Here is a 20,106-nt window from a genome sequence, read left to right on the forward strand (position 1 = left end):
AGTCACTCGAATTCGAATGAATTTGAGTTTTTATATTTTTGAAAGTTCGTTTCGGTTGCATGGGAATACATTGAATATCAGAAATGAGTATTTTCAAATTTTTGGCCTGAGAATTCATTCAAATGTTAACAATGTTTTTACTTTTTTCTTGACACTTATGCCCTGTTCCTGTATATCGAACGAAAACCAGTTCGAAAGAAAGGCAGTCACTCGAATTCGAATGAATTTGGGTTTTTCTATTTTTGAAAGTTCGATTCGTTTGTATGAGAATAAATTGATTATTAAAAATGAGTATTTTTAAATTTTTTGCCTGAGAATTCATTGAAATGTTAACAATGCTTTTACTTTTGTATTGACACTTATTGTATATGTTCGTTTATTACTCGACAACAAAATATGAGGTGACTTGCCTTTCGAAATAGAAGAACAAAAATCAATTTTCTTTCGTTTGGAATACGAAAGAAAGCTTTCGTGCGATATACAGGAACAGGCCATAAACTACAAGTGTAGCTTAACCAACAGAGGAAAAGAATGTTTGTCAAATTTATTTGCGCAAAGCCCTATATACTGCAAGTTGATTGGATGGACGCACGTTTCTCATCAGCATTCTCTACTTGCAGCAAAGTAAACCACACTTGAACCTTCCCAAAAAAAAAGGATTTACATGATAGCCGGCTTATGCCGGAATAAATTCGTACAATCATATCTCTTTTCCTTTGCCACTGTCAAATCATCGATTTGTGTGCAGTTGGCTGGGTTTATTTTGAGCGTGCTTCCTCTTACTTCATTCGTTTAGTTTTGTTATTGTTGGTTTATTCCTCAATCATTATTGTTGTTTTTGATTTCAGCTTAGAATCATGCATTGACTAAACTACAAGTGTAGCTTAACCAACAGAGGAAAATATTGTTTGTCAAATTTATTTAGGCATAGCCCTATAGACTGCAATATGGTTGGATTTATTTCTATAGAAAATTCTGTCAAAATTTGATTTCTACAGAAAATTTTGTCAAAATTTTATTTCTTAGAAATTTTTGTCAAAATTGTATTTCTATAGAAAATTGAGACTATATTTCTACTGTATATCTCTATTAAATAGGCATTCACACAAAAAATATATAAATATATAAATTTTTCGGATTCGTTTGTGTATTTTTCCACACACTTTGATAGGGGCGTTTGGTCACAATTCAAGAATCACATTCTCAGAAAAATAATATACTAATTGAGGTAGGTTCTCAAAATTACAATTTTTTCCTTCATGCTTGTACTTGTAAAAAAAGAAGAAAAATTAAAGATTTTTAACATTCGGTAGCGAAAGGATTAAACCAAAAAACACATGCTAAAAGTCGCTTCACTTTGATTAATTTTAAAAATATTTATATAGGAAATTTTATCCATCTCTTTTTCACTGATCATGATCACTATCAATGAATTTGGTTTTGTCTTTTACAATTGAATGAATTAAAAACAATATAAAAAATTAAATATAAACACCCCAGACAAGTTGTCAACACAACTTATCATTGGAATTTCTCAACTGTCAAAAATTAAGAGCACAATTGTAGATACAGGCGACAGCGTTTGGCGTTTGGAGACAATTGCATTTTATACAAATCTTTACGTTTATCCATTATGTCTGACTGGTACAACAAAATCGTATCGCTAATACAACAACATTGACAACAATGTTGACCACAAAAAAATTGCAACAACAATGATTGTTATAATTTGAACAATGGATTGCATATTTCAAATAATTTTTCTCTTTTGATTGTCATATGAGGAGGATTGCTCCGCATTGTGGTCTCACTTCTTCTATTTCATTTTCTTTGTTGATCTGATTTTGTCGTCGATTTGTGTGTCACATAACGCAATCGATTCAACTTAAACGTAAAGATGATCAAGTTTTGTTTCTGTTTTTTTGTGCAACATCAGTTTCTTGTTTCTCCTCCATTACTTCTAATGCAGTGGTAAGGCATCAGCCATGGTTAGAGCAAAATGATCAGTAAATGATCATCAAGCCTAGTCAAGGAAAAACCATCATGATAGTTAGTTGGCAATGGCCAACTGTAACAGCAGCTCAGTGGCATCGACAGCTCGATCTTCCAGTTGTTCCAGTTTGATTTTCAGACATTACTAGTAGCGCTCTGGCCATGATCATCTCCTTTCTCTTAGAAGAGGAGGAGATATTTCAACATCGTTTTATGTTAGCATTTATTTTCTGTTCACCCCATCGCGATTCATTTGTCGCTGCAACTTTTTTCCGCTAAATTTGTGGAAACCGCAAACCATGAAAGTTGTATAACAAGCTATTACTCCTTTGTCTTTGCGATCACCAGTCCTCACTCCCCTCCACCCCTTATGATCTGTTCGCTCACTTTGTCTTACTCCACTTCGAATAAGCTACACATTTTTTGTTTGTAGCATGCAACATGATCAATGATTTGCCAGAGTTTTTTCTTTTCTTCTTCACAAAAAAAAAAACGACGGCGACCGCTACTTACCACATGGAAAGAAAGAAGTTCTCCTCTTACCTTTCTCCATGGATTGGGGTAACCACCATGTGGTGACTGGCTTACTATATTCTAGTATACTGTTCTTTGCTGTTAGCTTATTAATGTTAATGCTAAACCGTTAAGTTGAGGAAATAATATCTGGATCACCCATGCACACCATATTCATGACTAGAGAATGGGTTATTCTTCTCTTTGTTATGGCTACCGGTGAAAATCTTATTTTGGTAAACATGAGTTCCATGAAGCGATAAAAAAATAGGTTTAATTAAAACCCACAATCTTTAGTATTCAGTAGTAGGTGTTCTGACACTTAAAAGGACGTTAAAACAATTTTGCCATATCGATGAAATCTTGAATCTATTGTGTCAATACACATTATACAAAGAATAAAAACAACAATATGACATTTTTTAAATAATATTATGAAAAAATTTTCTATAGAAACAAAATTTACCAAAAATTTTCAATAGAAATCAAATTTTCAATAGAAGTAAAATTTTACAAAAACTTTCAATAGAAATAAAAATTTCACAAAATTTTCTATTTAATTTTCTATAGAAATAAAATTTTCAGAAAATTTTCTATAGAAATAAAATTTTCAGAAAATTTTCTATAGAAATAAAATTTTCAGAAAATTTTCTATAGAAATAAAATTTTCAATAGAAGTAAAATTTTCCACAAAAATTTCAATAGAAATAAAATTTTTCAAAAATTTTCAATAGAAATAAAATTTTCCAAAAATGTTCTATAGAAATAAAATTTTCCAAAAAATTTCTATAGAAATAAAATTTTCCAAAAATGTTCTATAGAAATAAAATTTTCCAAAAATTTTCTATAGAAATAAAATTTTCCAAAAATGTTCAATAGAAATAAAATTTTCAGACAATTTTCTATAGAAATAAAATTTTCAGAAAATCTTCTATTGAAATAAAATTTTCAGAAAATCTTCTATTGAAATAAAACTTTCAGAAAATTTTCTATAGAAATTAAATTATCAGAAAATTTTTTGGAAAATTTTTCTATAGAAATAAAATTTTCCGAAAATTTTCTATTTAAATAACATTTTGAGAAAATGTTCTATAGAAATGAAATTTTGAGAAAATTCTCTACAGAAATAAAATTTTTGAGAAAATTTTGTATAGAAATAAAATTTTCAATAGAAATAAAAATTTCCAAAAATTTTCAATAGAAATAAAATTTTCCAAAAATTTTTAATAGAAATAAAATTTTCCAAAAATGTTCAATAGAAATAAAATTTTCCAAAAATTTTCTATAGAAATAAAAATTTCAGAAACTTTTCTAAAGAAATAAAATTTTCAGAAAATTTTCTAAAGAAAAAAAATTTTAAAAAAAATTTCTATAGAAATAAAATTTTAACAAAAATTTCTTTGAGAAAATTTTCAATAGAAATAAAATTTTCAATAGAAATAAAATTTTGATAAACTGTTCTATAAAATTTTCCTTGGCTGATGGCCTCAGTTGCCAATGCTTTTCTTATTTTTATACTAACTTTGTATTTACTATAATTTTAGTATTAGTTATAAATATATAAATTAATAAAATTTACCGAAAATTTTCTATAGAAATAAAATTTTTTAATTTACAATTAATTATTATTCGAGCTTTATGGACAATGAAGATTAAGGAACTTGATCAATAGAGTCATTGAAAAGAAAATGCCAGACTCAAATCTATACACGCCTGGCTGTACATGTTTCAGTTCAGGCGAATGAACCTTTCTACACACTCAGAGAAGAAATATAATCACCTCAAACATGTTTTAAGAGCAAAATGTTATTTTTGGGTGGTGACCATGTAACATGGTTTTCGCAGCCATGTTATTTTCTCAGAAATCATAAATTTGATTTCGGCAAGCAGGTTATATTTGACGAGAAAATAAAATTTTAGTGACAAACATGTTACATGGTCACCATACAAAAATAACATTTTGCTCTTGAAACATGTTTGAAGTGATCATATTCCTTCTCTGCGTGCAGTCTTTAGTATAGATCTGGCTGGGATAGATAACTCAATTTTGGGTCATTTATGCTAACTTCTTATGGAGAAAACATGTAGGAGTTGTCCTCTTACAAATTGAATCATCTTTATTCCAAAAAAAAATTGTGCATTTGGACGTTAATCACCAGTTCCAGTATGAAGCTAACATGAAAAATTAGAAATACAATTTTCAGAAAATTTTCCATAGAAATAAAATTTTCATAAAAATGTTCTATAGAAATAAAATTTCCATAAAAATTTTCTATACAAATTAAATTTTTACGAAACCTATAGGAATAAAATTTTCTGAAAATTTTCTATACAAACAATTTTCATAATAATGTTCTATAGGAATTAGAGGTGTGCACGTGTGTAATATCTTACTCACACTCACGCACAATTTTGTTTGGTAGGTCGCACGCTCACGCACACTCACGAAAAGAAAATTCGTACTCACGCACGAAAATGTCGTGACTCACGAAAAATACCGTGACTCACTAAAAATATCGTGACTCACGAAAAATGTCGTGACTCACGAATAATTTTATGAGTAATTTGCCTAAGAGACGTGTATGAAATCATTGGCACGGTTAAAAGCATTATTAAACTCTTAACATCGTAGGTGTCACTAAAATTGTAAATGAATTTAACTCTTAAGCGTTTTATGTTGGTGAACGGGATTATTTTCGTGAACGTAGTTCGTTACTCACGCACACTCACAAAGATATTATTTTCGTGACTCACGCTCACGCACGACACTTTGGTTTGTTAATCACGTTCACGCATACTCACGCCGTTGTCATGAGCGTAACTCACGACTCACGCGTGAGTCACGAAAATTTCGTGTCTCGTGCACACCTCTAATAGGAATAAAATGTTTATAGTAATGTTCTATAGAAATAAAATTTTCAGAAAATTTTCTATAGAAATAAAATTTTGGGAAAATTATCTAAAGAACTACATTTTTCAGAATATTTTGTATAGAAATAAAATTCCGAAAATTTCCTATAGAAATAAAATTTTCAGAAAATTTTCTATAGAAATAAAATTTCCAGAAAATTTTCTAATTATACAATTATTTCTATAGAAATAAAATTTTCAGAATAGTTTCTATAGAAATAAAATTTTCAGAAAATTTTCTATAGAAATAAAATTTTCAGAAAATATTCTATAGAAATAAAATTTTCAGAAAATTTTCTATTGAAATAAAATTTTCAGAAAATATTCCATAGAAATAAAATTTTAAGAATTTTTTTTTAAAAATAAAATTTTCTACAGAAATAAAATTTTGCAGAAAATTTTGTATAGAAATAAAATTTATAGAAATGAAATTTTCAGAAAATTTTATATAGAAATAAAATCTCCAGAACATTTTCTATAGAAATAAGATTTTGAAAAAATTTTCTATAGAAATACATTTTTGAGGAAAATTTTTAAAGAAATAAAATTATCAGAAAATATGCCATAGAAATAAAATTTGCAGCAAATATTCCATAGAAATAAAATTTTAAGAAAATTTTTTATAAAAATAAAATTTTTTACCGAAATAAAAATTTGCAGAAAATTTTCTATACACGCAAAAAAATAATTCTTTCCTCCCAAACGAAATTTTAGACAAACAAAGTTCGTTTCTCATTTGCTTTACGCTGTAAGGAAGTGTATTTGGAAGAAAAGTATATACTTTTTGTGATAAACGTTTATTCTTTTCCAGGATTTCATAAAGACAAACTCAAACAAAAAAAAAAAAAAACATTGTTTTCTTGCTAATTTCATTTTCCCTCACATCTTTCTCACATCCACGAGGTTTTTTAGTTCTTAACACCTTTTCCTGTAATACCAACAATGTAGAAGAAATTATGCGATTTTATACATTTTTAAAATTTTTTTACCTTTCGCCTGGACGGAGAATCGAACCGCGGACCATGCACTTTGTAAGCCAACACACTAACCACTGAGCTATGTACCTGTTATGGTCATCAATAGATAAATATCCATATAAGTTATATTTATATAGCATAGCTTGCGGCGCCCACGAATCAAATAAACAAAGTTTATTTAACAGAAACAAACATTTAGTTTGGCACCGTGGAGCAGTGGTTGCTACGTCCGACTGGCATGCCAAGGGTCGTGGGTTCGATCCCTGCTTCGACCAAAGTTTTTTTTTTTTTACATATATTCCAGATATGTTCGGAAGATTCCAAAAAAATGTTCATTATTACATTGTAGTATATTAAATTTTGAACTGTAAAATGTGTCTTATTAAAGACTAAAAGTCAGAAAAGAACAGTGTTTGATATAAACGAAATGGACTGCGTTGTTGTTTCAAAAATAACTTTTTTTATTGAAAAAATAAAAATTTTGTAACAAACGAATTTTTTTGGTGATAAAAGTTTAAAATTTTCGAAGCAATTCAAAAAACTCTAACAAAAGAAAAACGTTTTCGGTACACGTTTTCCAAACGTTTTTTTTCTTTGCGTGTAGACATAAAATTTATAGAAATAAAATCACCGGAAAATTTTCTATAGAAATAAAATTTTGAAAAAAAATTCTATTGAAATACGTTTTTGAGAAAAATTTCTATAGAAATAGAATTTTCAGAAAATATTCCATGGAAATAAAAATTTCAGAAAATATATGGAATATAATAGAAATAAAATTTTAAGAAAATTTTTTAAAGAAATATAATTTTCGACAGTAATAAAATTTTGCAGAAAATTTTCTATAGAAATAAAATTTTCAGAAAATTTTATATAGAAATAAAATCTCCGGAAAATTTTCTATAGAAATAAAATTTTGAAAAAAAAAATTCTATTGAAATACATTTTTGAGAAAAATTTCTTTAAAAATAAAATTTTGAAAAAGATTCAGAAAAAAAATTTCAGAAAAATTTCTATAGATAACAATTTTCAGTAAATGTTTTATCGAAAAAAAAATTTCAGAAAATTTTCTATAGAAATAAAATTTTCCGAAAATTTTCTATAGAATCAAAATTCTCTACAGAAATAAAATTTTCAGAAATGTTTCTATAGAAATACAATTTTCAGAAATTTTTGTATAGAAATACAATTTTCAGAAATAAAATTTTGAGAAAATTGTCTATATATAAAAATTTTGACAAAATTTTCTATATAAAGGGTGGTTAAATTGTAAGGGCCGATGTTGAATGTGAACCATACCTAAACGCCAAGTTTTTTTCCGAATTTTATTTGACATTTCTCTATTTCAGACTTACTCAATTTGAACCATGGAGATATACACAATCCAACAACGTGTTAAAGTTATCCAGAATTGTTATGAAATTTTTCGAAGAAAATCATCTTCAGTGATGAGGCACATTTTCACCTCAGTGGATTCGTCAATAAACAGAATTGCCGCATTTGGGCGAATGAGAATCCAAGAGTGATTGTCGAAAAACCAATGCACCCACAAAGAGTGAATGTTTGGTGCGGTTTATGGGTTGGCGGCATCATCGGGCCGTATTTTTTCCAAAATGAGGCCGGTCAGGCAGTTACTGTGAATGGTGTTCGCTATCGTGAGATAATAACGAACTTTTTATGGCCCGAATTGGAAGATATGGATTTGGACTATATGTGGTTTTAGCAGGACGGTGCCACTTGCCACACAGCTAACGAAACATTGGCTCTTTTGCGCAACAAATTCAATGGCCGTGTTATCTCACGTAATGGCGATGTCAACTGACCGCCAAGATCATGTGATTTGACACCGTTGGACTTTTTTCTTTGGGGTTATTTGAAAGAAAAGGTGTACGTCGATAAGCCAGCAACAATTCAAGAGCTAAAGGATGAGATAATTCGGCACATTAACGGCATAGAACCTCCATTATGCCTCAGCGTCATCGAAAATTTGGACCATCGGATGGAGGTGTGCCACCGAGGTCGCGGCGCCCATTTGGCCGATATTTTGTACCATACATAATTGAGTAATACCAATATATCATAATAAAATAAAATTACTATAATTTCCTAATAGTTTGTGTTTTATTCAAAATCAACATCGGCCCTTGAAAATTTAACCACCCTTTATAAAAATTTTGACAAAATTTTCTATAGAAATAAAATTTTGAAAAACTTGTCTATAGAAATAGAATTTTGAGAAAATTTTATAGAAATAAAATTTTCAGAATATTTTCTATAGAAATAAAATTTTCAGAAATTTTTCTATAGCAATAAAATTTTCAGAAAATTTTTTATAAAACAGTTTTCTGAAAATTTTCTATAGAAATAAAATTTTGACAAAATTTCTATAGAAATAAAATTTTGAGAAATTTTTCTACATATAAAAATTTTGACAAAATTTTCTATAGAAATAAAATTTTGAAAAAAATTTCTTTAGAAATAGAGTTTTGAGAAATTTTTTTATAGAAATAAAATTTTCAGAATATTTTCTATAGAAATAAGATGCTCTTATGGTAAGATCTCTTTCCTTCACCTATTGTATTTTAAGTTTAACCAAAGAACATTGGGTGGATTATTGGAATGACACACTATTTCCTGTTTTCAACCACCTTGATGCAAGATGCATTAAATTATGTTACAGCTAAGATTTATGGGACTTGTTTATAGATTTTTGTTCCATTTTACTATAGTTGTCTTTTCTTTATTCTAAAACCATGTTTTTTAAACATTTGCTTTTCTTGTTCTACGATTGTTTAAACAATTGAAGAAACCAAGTTAAGTGATATAGAATGCCATGGGCTATATTTAATAGATCACCAGCATAGCTTCAACTTGCATATTGAGCGAATAGTTTCACAAAATTCAAACCTGACTGACTAGTGTCTCTTGGTCGTGTGCCAACATTATCATTAAGATCAGACATTAAGTCCCTCTTCTTCATTTGTAATTTAATAAAAGGTGATATACAAATTTTACTCCGATTTTTTTAGTTAGCAAGATTTTATAGTGATCTTGCATGTCATTTATTTCATTGTGAATAGAAATGAAATAGTGCGAAATTAATTGACGTCAATATAGGTATGTGTGATCTCTTATCGTAGATTGTCTGAAAGAGATAATTGAATCGAATACTGTGGGACTGTATTAAAAGGCTAAAGACTTCCTTAATGGGTTTTGAGTAATTAAAATTTTGATAAAACATAAAAACGCCATATGCTCGGTAGTTGGCTCCTCAACATTTAGACTATCAAATTCCATTTTGATACCATTATGATACCGTAATGAGCATTGATAGTTTAAATCTAATTGTTATAAATAGCTTCGCCAAAGTCAGCATCTTTTATACATCATTATAATCTGCATTTTTTTTATCATAACAGTTTTCAATCATTTTGAAAAATTTCAATCATTTTTATTTTTTCACAAACTATTCGAAACTCCACATGAAAATCATTTAAACATTTTCCTTTCTTTTTCGGCAGATTTCAACAACTCTGTACAGTGATACTGCTTCCGATAATCATTCATAATTGATTCCATATTGTTTATATTATTTGTTCTTGCTTCTGTCGTTCTTCTACAAATGATTAATGATGGTAAATTGCTGAGTTGAAGTGGTTCTATGCCAAATATGCAATGACGTACAAGATTCCATTGGAATGGATCTTGTTTTAATTATTCCAACCGTTTTCACCTATTATTGCTGTTGTTATTATACCATTGACACCATTTTTGCAAATTCAAAATTTCATTCATAACGTCCAAATGTTTACATAGTCTTATGAATAACAGTTAAGAGTTGGGATAACCCAACAAACATTTTGATTGAAGATAAAATGGAAAAGACAAACAAAAGAAGTTTGCCCACAGAGAAGAAATGTGATCATTTCAAAAATGTTTGGAGAGTAACATGAGTTACATTTTCATGGAGACCAGGTAACATGTTTGTCGCAACTATGTTATTTTCTCTCACATTGTGTATCTAATTTCGGCAAGCATGTATTTGTTTGGCAAGAAAACAATACATTTGCAATAAAAATGTTCCATGTTCCCCGTGAAACATATTCGAGGTGATCGTATTCCTCCACTGTGTATACATTTAGATCGAGAAAATGAGCAGCTTCTGCTAGATGGGACTAGAATGAAGGAGATGTAGCATCCATTGGCTTAGTGCGCTATACGCGATGCCCTGTGATATAAAGCTAATGGCCATAGTTCGGGCTTCTCTTTGTATGAAAGAATTCATAACTAAAAGATGAGGGAATACATGCCATTTTTAAGATCCGCTCTTAAAGAGGAATTAGTTCTATCATTTAGTTCCACAGCTTTTTTGAGATCTGTATAAGAAAAGAGTTTTAAGAATCCCAAATTTTGACTTTTTTTCAGCTCCGCAGGAAAATAAAAATTTTGAATAATTGTATAAATCTTTACGCAATTTTTCAGAGATCAATATTAATCTTAGAAATATGGATTTGAAATTTTTTCAAAGAGAAAATCAAAAATTACTATTTAAAAAAATTGTTTGCCAACTTTAGTAAAACAAGAGTTCGCCTTTCGTTTATGATTTGTCCAATTGCGGAAAATATTCTTTCGCATTGGACAGATGCTGCTGGTATAAATAATCTTCGTAAAGCATGTTGGTATACTTCGTAAAGAATGTTGGTATTGGTATTTATGTTGGATTAACTTTGGCATCTTCATTAAGGATCTGGCAATTTCAATCCATGTCAGCAAAAACAACAAATGTCAACCGTATAGATGTCGCACAATGCCTGCAGCTTTGGTATTACCGACATTGCACTCGATGCGCTGTTTTGATAAATTGGTTATAAAGACATCGGCAGTTCTAATTTCAAATTCAAAGTAGGTTCTATATCCTATTTTCCTTACGTTTCATAAAGCAGAGAACTGAACAACTGGGTGACGTCGACGCAAACTGTATGATATTTGAGAGAAGCGTCGACAAAAACTGCATGATATTAGAGAAATTTTCCATACGTTTCGTAAAGCAAAGAACTGAGATGGGTGACGCCGACGCAAACTGTATGATATTTGAGAGAAGCGTCGACAAAAACTGCAGTTTCGCTTAAAACGTTCGTTCTCGTGTATTTCCCCCTCTCTGGTGACAGCTGTTGAGCTGCCAAAGCGAAAGAATGAGTACAACACAGGGTGCCATTTTGGTCCGATCGGACCAAACTTGGTCCAAAAAATTATTAATTTTTAAATTTGGTCTGATGGTCGTACCAAATAGAATTTGGTTGATTTTGGTCCATTTTCGTCAAATCGGTAATTTTTTCAAAATTTTATACAGAAATAAAATATTGTCAACATTTTCTGTATAGATAGGTTAGGTTAAGTGGCAGCCCGATATTTCAGGCAAACTTAGACTATTCAGTCCATTGTGATACCACATTGGTGAACTTCTCTCTTATCACTGAGTGCTGCCCGATTCCATGTTAAGCTCAAAATGACAAGGGACCTCCTTTTCATAGCCGATTCCGAACGGCGTTTCACATTGCAGTGAAACCACTTAGAGAAGTTTTGAAACCCTCAGAAATGTCACCAGCATTACTGAGGTGGGATAATCCACCGCTGAAAAACTTTTTGGTGTTTGGTCGAAGCCAAACCTAACCTAACCTAACCATTGCACCACGGTGGCTCCTTCTGTATAAATACAAAATTATGCAACATTTTGTGTAGGAAGAAAATGCTGTAAAAATTTTATAAGAAAATAAAATTTTGCGATAAATTTCGATAGAAATAAAAGTTTGACAAATTTTCTATAGAAATGAAATTTTGACAAAATAAAATTTTAATAAAGTTTTTCACAGAAATTAAATTTTGTCAAAATTTTCTATAGAAATAATTTTCTAGAAAAAAAAATTGACGACTTTTTCTATAGAAGAAAAATTTTGAATAAAATTTCTATAGAAACTAAATCGTGAGAAAATTTTCTACAGAAATAAAATTTTGACAAAAATTTCTATAGAAATAAAATTTTGACAAAATTTTCTATAGAAATAAAATTTTAACAAAATTTTCTATAGAAATAAAATTTTAACAAAATTTTCTATAGATATAAAATTTTAACAAAATTTTGTATAGAAAAAAATGTTGACAAAACGTTCTATAGTCAACGCAGTAGTTTAGTCAACGCAATGGTTTTTAAGCTGAGATCAAAACAACAAATATGATTGAAGTACAAACCAACAATAACAAAACAAAACGAAATAAAATTTTGACAAAATTTTCTATAGAAATAAAATGTTGACAAATTTTTCTATAGAAATAAAATGTTGACAAATTTTTCTATAGAAATAAAATGTTGACAAAATTTTCTATAGAAATAAAATTTTGACAAAATTTTCTATAGAAATAAAATTTTGACAAAATTTTCTATAGAAATAAAATTTTGACAAAATTTTCTATAAAAATAAAATTTTGACAAAATTTTCTATAGAAATAAAATTTTGAAAAAAAATTTTAATGAAATTTTCTTTGTGTGGATATATTTTTAAGGCGCCAATTGGTTACTTCCATTATTTTACTTGCAGCATACTCTCTAGATCTCTCTTTCTAAACACATATATGTTTATAGGCTATTTCTAAATTAATATATGATTGCATCTAAGCATATTAATATGTTCTAACATATTAACATAACAGGTTGGCTCATAAGTCCCCGGTCTGACACATAGATGGTGTCGCTAGTATTAAATGCATATTTTTTTATATAGTACCAACCTTCAAATGATTCGTGTCAAAATTTGACGTCTGTAAGTCAATTAGTTTGTGAGATAGAGCGTCTTTTGTGAAGCAACTTTTGTTATTGTGAAAAAAATGGAAAAAAGGAATTTCGTGTTTTGATAAAATACTGTTTTCTGAAGGGAAAAATACGGTGGAAGCAAAAACTTGGCGTGATAATGAGTTTCCGGACTCTGCCCCAGGGAAATCAACAATAAATGATTGGTATGCAAAATTCAAGCGTGGTGAAGTGAGCACGGAGGACGGAGAAAGCAGTGGTCGCCCGAAAGAGGTGGTTACCGAAGAAAACATCAAAAAAATCCACAAAATGATTTTGAATGACCGTAAAATGAAGTTGATCGAGATAGCAGAGGCCTTAAAGATATCAAAGGAACGTGTTGGTCATATCATTCATCAATATTTGGATATGCGGAAGCTCTGTGCAAAATGGGGGCCGCGCGAGCTCACATTTGACCAAAAACAACAACGTGTTGATGATTCTGAGCGGTGTTTGCAGCTGTTAACTCGTAATACACCCGAGTTTTTCCGTCGATATGTGACAATGGATGAAACATGGCTCCATCACTACACACCTGAGTCCAATCGACAGTCGGCTGAGTGGACAGCGACCGGTCAACCGTCTCCGAAGCGTGGAAAGACTCAAAAGGCAAAGTAATGGCCTCTGTTTTTTGCGATGCACATGGAATAATTTTTATCGATTATCTTGAGAAATGAAAAACCATCAACAGTGACTATTAGATGGCGTTAGTAGAGCGTTTGAAGGTCGAAATCGCGGTAAAACGGCCCCATATGAAGAAGAAAAAAGTGTTGTTCCACCAAGACAACGCACCGTGCCACAAGTCATTGAGAACGATGGCAAAAATTCATGAATTGGGCTTCGAATTGCTTCTCCACCCATCGTATTCTCCAGATCTGGCCCCCAGCGACTTTTTCTTGTTCTCAGACCTCAAAAGGATGCTCGCAGGGAAAAAATTTGGCTGCAATAAGGAGGTGATCGCCGAAACTGAATTTTGAGGCAAAACCGAAGGAGTACTACCAAAATGGTATCAAAAAAGTGGAAGGTCGTTATAATCGTTGCATTGCTCGAATTTTGACAAATAAATGTGTTTTTCTTTGTTAGACCGGGGACTTATCAGCCAACCTGTTATGATGGAATAGCTCTGAAAGTAATATCAGAAGATACAATATGGCCACTATCCGTACTGGAATACAACTTCACTTCGGTCAATGCTCCAACTACATATGTATGCAAATTCTTTACCATTCCGGCAGTGGATTTATTTTATTTTCTTCATACCAAAAATGTCTTCCCCTTATATGTCTTAGGTCTTATATGCAAAAACCTTTTCAGGAAGCTTTGCACACAAGTATTTATAAAAGATGTGATTCATTCATACTTTACTCGTTCTCTCCCCCATGGCATTTACAACTCAAAAGGTCTTTAACATTTTGTGTTTGTTCCATTTAAATTCTTCCTGCGCCCAGTAAAACTTCATCTTATGCATCATTCATAAAAAAAAAAAAAAACGAAACAATCATTCATACATTGACATTCCTTAAGGCAGCGCCACCCTACTGCCAGACTCTTGGAATTGAAATAAAACACATGGGTCTCATTTTCACTAAGAGATAAAATGATGAAAATATGCAGCCCATAATGTTGTCGACATGTGACTTCGATGATATTAATGGCAATGGAGTAAATTCTATAATTATTTGAAACTCTTATCTCGTTGTAATTCTTGACATTTGGCCTATCTCCACCAGTACGATATAATTCAAGCACTTAATTACGACAAATTGTTTGCGATGGTATTTATTTATTTTATTTTTTTTTTTTATCAAAAACTCGGCATGTTTTTTTTTTTGATAATTTAATTGAAAGCATTTATTTTGCATTCTTCGAGGATTCTTCGATTTTGATAAATTGTCAATCTAGAGAACAATCTACTCTACAAATTTCACATACCTGAACTCTTTCACTGGCAATATACCAAGAATTTTGCTGTAATAGAAAAAAAAAATTATATAAATTAGTTAAAAATGAAATTTTAAAATAAAGAGAAATAAAAACAAATAGAATTGATATTTTCAGTTATGAAAAAAGCAAGGCATATTTAAAAAGGTTTTTCCAAGGTATCAGCTTTATATTCAAAATATATTTCATTAATGACATTAGTATCGGTATCTTTTCTCATCTATACCAAAAGAACAGTTTTCTTTTCTGAAGAACAAATTTTTCTCTTGGTGTTAACAAATTTTATTTGCAAAAGTTTACGTGATAATCGTTGAATCGCTTATCTTGAATTCGAGTTTATTGGCTCCAAATAAAAACTAAACTTACTGCATAAGAAAGAGGAATATCGTTTGTCTTAAATTTCTTTCTGTAGGAAAGTATTTGTTCTTTGGGTGTACTCCAATTTAACATACAACTCAGACAAATAAAAATAAGGCATTGAAAATAAAATTATTTTATGCCAAAAAATTTAAATTTTGCTTTAGTATGATGAGGGAAAAATGTTCAAAGTTGTTCAATTCAGCGTACAGCCGTCTGATACTATGATACATCTACAAAAAACGGTTATTTAAAATGATGAAATTTTTATTAAAAGAAAGTTTATAATCTTTGTTTCAAACATTATTTTCATTACATTTAGAACAGGAATCCTCGTATTGAAGTCGTATTACTTTCGACTAAGGAAAATCGTTTTTTAATTTAAAGAAATCTTCTTTAAATTAAAAGTCAGATAACTCACCAGTAAAAAACTTTGGAAGTTGTTCTACAGGCATATCTTTAAAAGCACTTCCAAAAATGTCCTACGAAAGAAGTTATTTATTTTAAATATACAGGAGGTCATTTTTCTTCAATTTTTTATAAATCTTTTTTTTTCATAGTTTTACATAATAATTTTTACTTTTTTTGTTTCAAATACTTTAAAAACAGTGTAACAATTTACCAAATGGTACAAATTTTTATTTTTTATTTCTATAAAAAATTATTCAAAATTTTACATCTATAGAAAATTTTGTCAAAACTTTTTTTCAATAGAAAACTTTTGCAAAATTTTATTTCTATAGAAAATTTTTGCAAAATATTATTTCTATAAAAAATTTTTGCACAATTTTATTTCTATAGAAACTTTTTACAGAATTGTATTTCTATAGAACATTGTGTCAAAATATTATTTCTAAAGAAATTTTTGTCAAAACTTAATTTCTATAGAAAATTATTTTTATAGAAAAATTTTATTTTTATAGAAAATTCTGTCAAAATTTTCTTTTTATAGAAAATTTTGTCAAAATTTTACTCCTATAGAAAATTTTCTCAGAATTTTACCTCTATAGAAAATTTCGTCAAAATGTTACTTCTATAGAACATTTTCTCACAATTTTAGTTCTATAGAAAATTTTGTCAAAATTTTATTTCTATAGAAAATCTTGTCAAAATTTTATTTCTAAAGAAAATTTTTGCAAAATTTTATTTCTATAGAAAATGTTTGTCAACATTTTATTTCTATAGAAAATGTTTGGGAAATTTTATTTCTATAGAAAATTTTGTCAAATTGTATTTCTAGAAAATTCTGTCAAAATTTTATTTTTATAGAAAAATGTGTCAACATTTTACTTCTATAGAAAATTTTGTCAAAATTTGTTCTCTATATAAAATTTGTTTTCTAAGAAAATTTTGTCAAAATTTTAGTTTTATAGAACATTTTGTCAAAATTTTACTTTTATAGAAAATTTTGTCAAAATTTTATTTCTATAGAAAAGTTTGTCAAAATTTTACTTCTATAGAAAAGTTTGTCAAAATTTTACTTCTATAGAAAATTCTTTCAAAATTTTATTTCTATAGAAACTTTTGTCAAAATTTTACTTCTATAGAAAATTTTGTCAAAATTTTACTTCTATAGAACATGTTGTCAAAATTTTCATTAATAGGAAATTTTGTCCAAATTTTACTTTTATATAAAATTCTGTCAACATTTTACGTCTATAGAAAATTTTGTTAAAATTTTATTTCTATAGAGCCACCGTGGTGCAATGGTTAGCATGCCCGCCTTGCATACACAAGGTCGTGGGTTCGATTCCTGCTTCGAGCGAACACCAAAAAAATTTTCAGCGGTGGATTATCCCACCTCAGTAATGCTGGTGACATTTCTGAGGGTTTCAAACCTTCTCTAAGTGGTTTCACTGGAATGTGGAACGCCGTTCGGATTGGGCTATAAAAAGGAGGTCCCTTGTCATTGAGCTTAACATGGAATCGGGCAGCACTCAGTGATAAGAGAGAAGTTCACCAATGTGGTATCACAATGGACTGAATAGTTTGTGAGCCTGATACATCGGGCTGCCACCTAACTTAACCTAACCTAACCTACTTCTATTGAAAATTTAGTAAAAATTTAATTTATATAGAAAATTTTGTCCAAATTTTAGTTTTATAGAAAATTTTGTCCAAATTCTTTCAAAATTTTATTTCTATAGAAAATTTTGTTTAGAAAAAATTGTTTAGAAAAGAATGTATAGAAAATTTTGTTTAGAAAAGAATGTTTGTCAAATTTATTTGGACAAAGCCCTGTAGACTGCAAGATGGTTGGTTTAAAAACAGAGTAACAGAGTTGGTTTAAAAACAGAGTAACAATTTACAAAATGGTTCAAATATTTATTTTTTATTTTTATAAAAAAATATTCAAAATTTTACTTCTATAGAAGAAAATTTTGTCAAATTTTATTTCTGTAGAAAATTTTGTCAACATTTTATTCCAATAGAAAATTTTTGCAAAATTTTATTTCTATAGAAAATTTTGTCAAATTGTATTTATAGAAAATTATGTCAAATTTTTTTTTTTTTATAGAAAAATGTGCCAAAATTTTACTTCTATAAAAAATTTGTTTTCTATAGAAAATTCTGTCAAAATTTTATTTTTATAGAAAACTTTGCCAAAATTTTACTTCTATAGAAAATTTTCTCAAAATTTTATTTCTATAGAAAATTTCGTCAAAATTTTACTTCTATAGAAAATTTTGTCAAAATTTTATTTTTATATAAAAATTTGTCAAAATTTTACTTTTATAGAAAATTTTGTCAAAATTTCATTTCTATATAAAATTTTTTAAAAACTTTATTTTTATAGAAAATTTTGTCAAAATTTTATTTCTATAGAAAATTTTCTCAGAATTTTACTTCTATAGAAAATTTCGTCAAAATTTTACTTCTATACAACATTTTCTCACAATTTTAGTTCTATAGAAAATTTTGTCAAAATTTTACTTCTATAGAAAATTTTGTCAAAATTTTATTTCTATAGAAAAGTTTATCAAAATTTTACTTCTATAGAAAATTCTTTCAAAATTTTATTTCTATAGAAAAGTTTGTCAAAATTTTACTTCTATAGAAAATTCATTCAAAATTTTATTTTTATAGAAAATGTTGTCAAAATTATACTTCTATAGAAAATTTTGTCAAAATTTTCTTTTAGTAGAAAATTTTGTCAAAATTTTATTTTTATAGAAAAATTTGTCAAAATTTTACTTCTATAGAAACTTTTGTAAAAATTTTATTTTTATAGAAAATTTTGTCAAAATTTTACTTCTATAGAAAATTCTGTCAAAATTTTATTTTTATAGAAAATGTCACCAAAATTTTACATTTTCTTTCATGGTGCATATGTATATTTATTTCTAATTTATATGATATGTATTTCCATAAATTTAAAGAATAATACACTATAAATAATTTATTTTAAAATGTATATAAATGGACAAAATAGAAGAAAAATAAAAATCAAATCTAAATTATTGAAAACAAAAATAAATATCAATTTTCAGTTACTTCCTTAGATGTTTTTAGTATAAATATAACCCGCAATGAAAACATGACATATAACAAACAAGATTTTCTGTAAAAGTTCAAAGTTTTCTCCATACACCAACAAACAAAAACACAAATGGAGCTATATATGTGTCTCCTGTCTCTCGAACAGACAACAGCCTCTGGCCGCTTGCTATTAATGTCTCCTACATAGTACGTAAAATGCATCAAGTTGCCATCCTTTATATGGGAGACGACAACTTGAAAATAACATCAAGCCATGTTTGGAATCAAAGAGGAGGTTAAATCTTACATGTGTGTTGTGCTGACACATGTTGGATGTCTGTCCGCCTTCATAGGTCTTCAAGAGTCGGTCGGTATATCCCAGAAGTCGGATCGAGTTGAATGGCAAAACAATGTCAAAAAAATGTCGGGCGCCAAAATCTAACTTGGGCAACAAAAAAAAAAACACGAATCCCCGCGTGCAGTACAAAAACTATTGCAAAATAACTTCAACACAACTCCTGGTCTTCATGATTCAAGGAGGGATAGATAGACACCAAATATGAGTGTATCTGCTATAAACAAATTTGCACGCTACCCAGCCGAAAGTGAATTTAAACCAACCCGACTCTGAGTCATAGTCATCTCATATATGGCTTGACGATAGTAGCCAGATGAATGCATTGTTGTTTTTGTCAATAAAGGTGGGGGAGAGAAGCACTATAAATAGTCATATGGTAAAAGCAATGCTCCTTTTGTACCACTAGTAGTCATGTGGTGATATACAGTCGCAACCGGATATTGCATATGGTCTCATAAAGGCTAATATATTCACAGGAACATTTTATATTGTTGTGGGTGCCATAAGATTATAAATGCAAATGTCCATACATAAATATTATGATAATCTTTAATGCGGCTGAAGATTTGTTGGACTCGAAAAGTGCATAAAAACAGGATACAAACCCTTGAAATAAATTAAAAAGAGCAAAATGAGACTTCATGGGTTCTACAATTAATTTGGCATCAGCTTTACCGTTGAGAGTTTCTAGAAAGTGGCACGAAAAGTGTCACAAACCATAAAAGGCATACTTTTTG

General features: G+C 29.0%; 1 protein-coding gene across 2 annotated transcripts in view; it reads right to left on the minus strand.

Moving 5' to 3' along the window:
• The window catches only part of sn (fascin domain-containing protein singed), a 134,445-nt gene that overhangs the window by 98,797 nt on the left and 15,542 nt on the right, over positions 1-20,106 (minus strand). For both annotated transcript variants that reach the window (XM_075302487.1, XM_075302486.1), the window contains exon 3: positions 15,166-15,201. The gene's annotated coding sequence lies outside the window, so the exon portion shown is untranslated. The remainder of the gene's footprint in view (positions 1-15,165; positions 15,202-20,106) is intronic.

Source organism: Haematobia irritans, chromosome 3 (assembly GCF_050003625.1).
Source record: "Haematobia irritans isolate KBUSLIRL chromosome 3, ASM5000362v1, whole genome shotgun sequence".
NCBI lineage: Eukaryota > Metazoa > Arthropoda > Insecta > Diptera > Muscidae > Haematobia > Haematobia irritans.